Raw genomic sequence first — 7,501 nt, 5'->3', positions numbered from 1 at the left:
CATTGGGAATTCTGTAGTGTGACATAAGAGATACATGCGTCATAGGTACGCAACGTCAAAAGCAATAAAATTTTATAACACAAATACACTAAGATACACATGGTAAGTTAATGAACTACTCGCCTAAACACTTGCGACTAACGATACTTACATTTTTATATTTATTAGGCAGCACAGGGAAGTTCGGTTTTAAAGATTGAATTTTGTATTGTGTACGGAAACGGGGAGCGAACCATGGTTCAGGATCTCTTGTGTGGACAGCTGTATGGTGTGGCCGTAGGGATGATAACAGTATTAAAAATCTTTTCAATTACATTGGGAGAAGAAGTAAGAGTGCATAGGTCTGTAGTTATAGTGGTTTTCAAATCGAATGATATTATATTTTTGAAATATTTCTCGAGTGCTAGCCATTCGGTCAACACCTGCTATATGGCGTAAAGCTGCTTTCTGAAGCACAGTGATTTTATCTATATTATTTTTTGTAGTCCAACTCTAAACGAGACCGCAGTACTTAGCCTCAGATGCAAATAGAGCATAAATTAGTTGAATTTTGACACTAACCGGCAGCAATGCTCTACTGCAATATAATGCGGCCACCGCGACAGACAGGCGTCGACACAGACATTGTAAATGACTATTTCAACTCAGATTGCCAGTTAGTGTAACTCCAAGAACTTTATGTTCGCCAACAAGCTCAATGTCCCTGTCACAGAGTGATATTTTCTGATGTAAGGTGAACCCCCTATTTTTAGGTCTGAAAAGTATAGACTTCGTTTTTAGTGCATTTATTTTAATAGAGCTTGAGTTATACCATTTGTGTGATTTCTGCAAAGTGTTATTACATTGTAGCACTAGGGAGTCAGGGTCACTGCCAGTAAAAAGCAGAGTGTTGCCATCTGCATATATATAGTAATGTGATGTGAGGTCAATATTCACTACATCATTAATATAAATGTTAAACAATAACGGACCCAGCACACTACCCTGTGGTACACCGCTTCGCACTGGGAAAGACGAGAGACTGCGCTCCGTAGGCCTAAAATTTGCGTTTCGGGTGTAGGGCGCGAAGCCGTACCTGCTGCTTGGCGTTCGCTTCGACCATGCAGAAGTGGAGCAAGCGGATAGACGTCGACTTCCAACGGCTGGGGACTCAGGTTCTATACCGATTACAGGATGCGTTTTTTTCTTTCACTTCTCCCACGATCATTCATCACCATCTTCAGAGAAAATTGGCTTTTCTGCAGGGAGTATTATCGTACAACGGCATCAGCTTCGCTTTAATAGCGCGTCCATGCGCATGTATTCGAGGTGCTTCAGCAAACTCAGCTTGATCTCTTCGACTAGTTTGGTGATCGGAGGAAGCGGCACTGCCTGCTCGAGTCTAGTCTAATCACATAAATTTTCAAGCTACTTTTAAATATTCTCCTGCTTTAGTCTCCTCTGCAAGCTCCGTTTGGCAAACGACGTAGAATGCCATGCGGCAAAATTAAAAATTATCGTACAACAGGTAACGATGTCGTCCCAGAGAACACTCGCGTACGAATGTTCACGCGGTTCTACAGTCGAGCGGCACAGCTGAACTCACATTCAAGAAAAAAGAGAAAAAATTTAAACCATTTCCACACTATACCTAATCAAGAGAAGAGCACGAAAGAAGAAGGAACAGTGAGGTTCACTCAGCCACTGATCGTAAGCCAGTTATTACCCGCACCAAAGAAAATCAAAGAAACGCCATCATCAGGACAGCATATAAGGCAGTCCTAAACCTCGCAATTTTTACCATGAGACGAACGGATCATAGACGGAACACGACGGGAACAGAATGGAGATCAGGAGCCGGATTTAGAAGGGGAAGGCTATTTAGTCGATCGAGGGATGAAAAAACAACATCCAGGGGCAAAGAGTGGAGTCGTGCAGCGCAGGACAACAGCAGTGAAGGTCATTGGGAGAGGCCTTCTTCCTGCAGTCGGCCTGAATAGGATGGTGACGTTTATGTCGATAAATAGGCCCACAAATTTTGTCTTCATAACGCTTTTGAAGAAATCAGAGAAACTACTCTCCCAGCCCCAAGAGAAGAGCTGGGAAAACAAAATAGGGACCGCCTTCTTATGGAAGACAGGCTACCATGTGAAAAAAAAACGACTGCGCGCCATGATATACATATCACCAATCCAGAAACTCCGCATAATACCTCTCTTCTATGAAAAACATGCTTCAAAACCTACAATTATGCGATATGGCAGGATCAAGTTCATTTGAGGAAAGTTCAAAAATTATGAGACCACAGTATACACCGACTATGGCATCGACGAAAGTACTACGACGCAGCCATTGTTATAGTTCAAAATTTAGCCCTCCTCTGTACATGGCCCTTCTACGTACAGGATCAAATAAATTAAAGTTGAAGACATCCCCTTGGCAATCCGACAATTGGAAGAATCGAATCGAATCGTAAACATCATTACAGACTCTCAACGTGCATTCGACTGTTTTCTGCAGTCTTCGGTAAGATACTCCCCTCCCCAATTCAGCAAATTAACGTCTCCTAGACACCCGGACACAAGGGCCTGGAAGAGAACGAGGCACCGACCAAGAGGCACGCGAGGTCACATATGCTCCATGCGACCACGAATATCCACTCTCCTCAAAGAAAACCACTAAGAGCGTCTGCTCATCCTACGCCTAGGAACCCGATTTGGCCCGTTGCTTCAAAATTGTTTCTTTCTTCAAAAGACTCGCAAACATTCTGGAGGATAAACCAACACAAGCATCTAACATCTATGTGTTACTCGAACAGATTTAGGGGAACTCCACAAGGTGGAGTACGTTTCTGCGAAGGAAAGCTTGACATCCACCTGAATGCAGCCAATCGGTTACAAAGGAAAGCTATACAGCTACGTCAGACACTTCGCAGTTGAAGAAAAATTAGTTCTGGTCCAGGATTCGAACCCGGGACGACCGCTTAACCGGAGCAGTCGCTCTACCAACAGAGCTAACCAGGAGGCCAGTCGTTTGTAGCGCGAGAGCGTATTGATCAACAACTCGAAGTAATGGACAGGTGTTAATCGAACAGATTAAGGGAAATCCCCAAGGTGGAGTAAGTTACAAACGACGTGAAGGGAAACGCGGAACCGCGTTTTCGTGTCTTTCGAAAGGGGTCAAAAAATCCTGCCACAGAAAGCCTTAGCCTATCACGGAAAGCCTTAGCTTCCAAGTCAACCGGCTAAAGAAAAGTGGTTGTCGAAACGCTTTCTAGTTTCTGTTGCAGAAAAAGTCCTGAGAACTGTTGTCAAAGGAAAAGGTGTAGAAGTAGCAGGTGTGAAAGAACGCATTCGACCTGCCGTCTTGCAATAGTTTCACGGCGTTTCCCACTGGTTTAAAAAAGTCGGGGGAAAGCGTAAAGTACCAGTTGTTTTCACTGCACCTTTAAAGCTCGGTAGCCTTTGTAAGGCTATGCAGTTAGGAAAAGAAAAGGGAGCATCTAAGGCAACATGCAAGGTTCGGCACGTGCGAAAATTTGTGAATTACGCGCAGGGTGTTATATAGAAGATACCTTTGTCTTGCGGTCTTTTCTACTTCGGACAATCAGGCCGATGTATCAACGAAAGTCTGCGTAAACATAAATATGCCTGCCAACAAGTCAGCACAGCGGGAAATCTTGCGGCGCACCATGCGAAGTGCAAGTGTGAGGTCGCATTTTACAAAACCACCACATTGTTTAACGCTACCACGTCTTACATCTTAAGACCCAAACGTAGATGTCACCTTTACTTCTTTGAATTAGAAATTGTGCACCTTGTCACTGTGAATAAGCGTCCCATTCCACTGCTTCTAGCGGTTATTTTCCGGGAGTTTAACTACAGTACTACGTAGAACCACATAAAAGTTTGAGCAGTCAGTGCTGCTCGGTAACATAACGATCTCAAACTGCACACAGACGCAAATGTTGAGGCTACACTCTAGCGCAAAAAGGACTACAATTTCGTCTTCTGGGGGACTAAAGCCTTTGTCACAATCATTGCCCCCTTTAGGGACTAAATGTGAGCGGACGAACGGTTAGACGGCCACCCGGTTGGTCCGTTCCCGATACTCCCCAAGGACGTACTGCTGAAAGGGAGTCGCAGAAAAAAAATGCACCAGCAGCGATTGGACCACCGACTCCTGCAACAATCCCCAAGAAATCGAACACGCCACCACTAGGCCGCGTCACCAGAAGGAAGTTTTAAGAAAACATATGTACTGAAGTGTACAGCGTGGGCTACTGTGCAGAACGCGACAGATTCGTTGCAACTCGTAGCCGAATTTCTATCCGTGCAAGAAAACGTGAACGCGACTGGCGCTTTGCGCTTTGCTAACGGCAGGGGATATCGCTCAGTTCGATTCTAAGCAGAGCCTCACTACCATAGTTTTTTTCCTCGTAAAGAACAATAAACTGTTCGCCTAGTTGAGACAGGTAGCTCTGTGATCGGACGACTCATTTGTGTCCGCACAAATTAGCGCAAACTAAGTATATTCTTAGTTGTCGCTGCATGTTAAGTGCTCTAGGCATCGTATGTGAAAGCGGTCGTCTTTGTCACTGTCAGGATGGGCAAACAGACCATATTTTCCAGCATAGGCGAAACCGAGTTCGGTGTGGCTTAGCCATGGATTCTTCAAGTTAATGTTGCTAGACGACTGGGACGGGGAAATGCATCCGAGTTATGCGAGTTTCACAGCAGTTGCAGCATTGTCACACCTTTGGTGCTCAAGGCAATTACGTACCGAATGTAAAATATAACATCAAGACGGTTAGCTGTAGCGAGCATTATCAATTTGCAATGGCTGTAATCAGCAACTAATGCGTTTTTATCGTCTGTTATACATACACATATTCATTACACTTGGGGATCAACGTTTGCAATTGTCACTAATATTTGTCCTAGTGTTGACGGCCTTTAAATCATTGAAATCTTTTAAATCATTGAAATGTTTCATTGGCCGTTATAACCTCGCGCGAACCGTATGGAACACAGCTTATTAACATAACCTCACCGAGAAGCGTTTGTCCATCGTGCTTCGCCACTCCTTGTCATTACCCGCAGCTGGATTAACCCTAAGCGCTTTTCTTATAACTAGCATCGATATTTTTTGGTAAAGCCACTTAAGGAGAATGCTACCTAAAGTTTCCGAGGATACCAAACTGCTACCTTTGAAAACTTATATCTGACCACTATTAGAATATGCTTCTATCATCTGGGACACATACTACGTGGTTAATACCAGTAAGCTTGAGGGCATACAAAAGAATGACCGCGTATCTGCTCCTTTTGTTGCAAATGTAGTCAAAAGACGATAGTCTTTGTAGACCTTTGCCAAGGAAATGCCTCCTTTTGCTTTCCCGCTCACCTCTCATGCTGTTCCTGTACCGTCGCGCTCATTCCAAGGTAAATACACTAAAGGCTTGCGCAAGGCGATTTGAATTTACCGCGTTCCAATGCTACAGGCCGGGTTCCCCGATGCCAGCGCTGCAGTACGGCGGAGACACGCGTGAATGGAGGCGGCGGACTGGAAGGTTTATAGAGCCGCCTGGCCGTGCTCCACGTGCGTTCCAAGCAGAACATGGAACCTAGCTAGTGGAACCTTGCGTTGCTGTTGCCGCGTGATTTTTCATATGCCGCCAGGAGGCGGCGATTTTCTGCAGTAAATGTAGAATATCATTTGCTATGGAAAAACTAAGCATCCATGAATTTTTAAAGAAAGGAACACTGTAAATATCCCTTGTGTACTAATTTCCCGTCTTATATTTGCGTAATGCGTTGTTGTTGTTCAACAAAGTTGACTAGTATGAACATATAAACCGGGCTTAGACGTTTACATGTGTCTATGAGTATATAAGAGTATTGCGTAATATCAATTTTACTTTGGCCGTGTGGCTGAATCGAGTCACAGACAGACAGACGGACAGACATACAGACAGACAGACAGACATACAGACAGACCACAATTTCTGGGTTTAAGTAGCCCAAGAAAGACTATCGTCTTTAAAAAACGCGCCATTTGTTTGTAATTCGTACGGCTGGATAACGTCTCCTAAAAGCCTTGAGGTACGACGTTATTATGATCAACTAATTTTTAAAATGCGAATGCATTTATTAGCCGGGGGTTGTCTTGCTCCGTTGGCCGGCGTGCGCCTGCATTCCTCCAGCGCGAGCGCACGTGAGCGCGCGCCTCGTAGTTCTGCCTTCGTCGTCGTCGTCGTCGTAAATGCGAATGCATTTCTTAGTCGGGGGTTGTCGTGCTCCGTCGGCGTGGTACCGTTGCTTTCACGCTGACTGCCTGTTCGAAATGTACATGGATCCTGTCAACAAAATGTGTTTGGTGTTTCTGAACCCAGTGCTGCAGGAGTTTTCAAGGGACAACAAGCTGTTCCAACTTGAAATTGGAAATCAAACGTAACTGCTTGATTGCCTGCAGGGCGCTCCAAACCCTCTGACCCCTAAGTCTTGGTGGGCGACTTCAACGTTGACGTGCGCAAGAAGAGTGGCGAGTGGCTGGTCGAGTACATGCAGACCAGGCACTCTATGCATTGTCTCTCTGCCGGCTTCGACACGTGCCCCACTACCATTCACGGGAGTTGCATTGATCTGGTCTTTACGCGAAACTGTGACGCGCGTATGCTTCTCAAAGACCCTTTGACCGTGGACTTTAGCGATCACAAGGCAGTGATTGTGGCCGTCAGGTACAACGATAACACAAACAGGTGCTGATGAATAAATGATTACGTTCACAGTCTCGTCATTAATTACGCCATTACTCGCAACACACTAATCGGTGCACCCAATGCATTCGCATTTCTGCACGATTCCCTTCGGGGAGGTGCCGGGGAATTTTTTTACCTGCTGTATAGCGATAGACTTCATACAGACAAGGAAGCATACATCCCGCCAGCCATTCGCCACCGAACTCGTTCGAAGCATAGAGTTTCTCACTAGCTTACCTAGAGTGGAATCTGGCGCTAGCGTCAACGTGATTCGGCGGAAGCGCTCTACACCTCCATGAGTGCCGCCATCATGGAGGAAAGAATACTCGGAAGAGGCCCCTAGCACCACAATGCATTGCGAAAAGTGTGGAGGAAGTCATGTGATTTTTCTTGAGCCCATAGACAATGTTGCTTACTTGTTTACAACTGTGGCGGCCGAATTTCGGCGAATAGAACGGACAAATTTTTAAGGCGCTTGGTATGTGGCTGCCTCGCTACGCTTGCAAACCAGCGCAGTCCCTACGACAAACGTTTTTAGATTAGGCCAGTTTGAAAACTCCGCCGTCGGAGGTGGCCTTAACTCGTACCCCGGCCGCAGCGGCGCTTACGTCGCGTCGAGATTGGCGGAGCGAGCCGCTGCCGCCGCCGGCGACCTGCCGGGAAAATCCCCTTCGCTCAGCGTTGGCGAGAGCCACAGTTCGTTCTTTGCTCACTTTGTGTTTCTTCGTTGTGAAGTGAAGTGAAATTTATCGCTGCTGAGAC

This window comes from Haemaphysalis longicornis, unplaced genomic scaffold (genome assembly GCF_048455015.1).
Source record: "Haemaphysalis longicornis isolate Haplotype H1 unplaced genomic scaffold, Haemaphysalis longicornis Haplotype H1 scaffold_2, whole genome shotgun sequence".
NCBI classification, from domain to species: Eukaryota; Metazoa; Arthropoda; class Arachnida; order Ixodida; family Ixodidae; genus Haemaphysalis; species Haemaphysalis longicornis.
Note: the sequence above shows the minus strand (reverse complement) of the source record.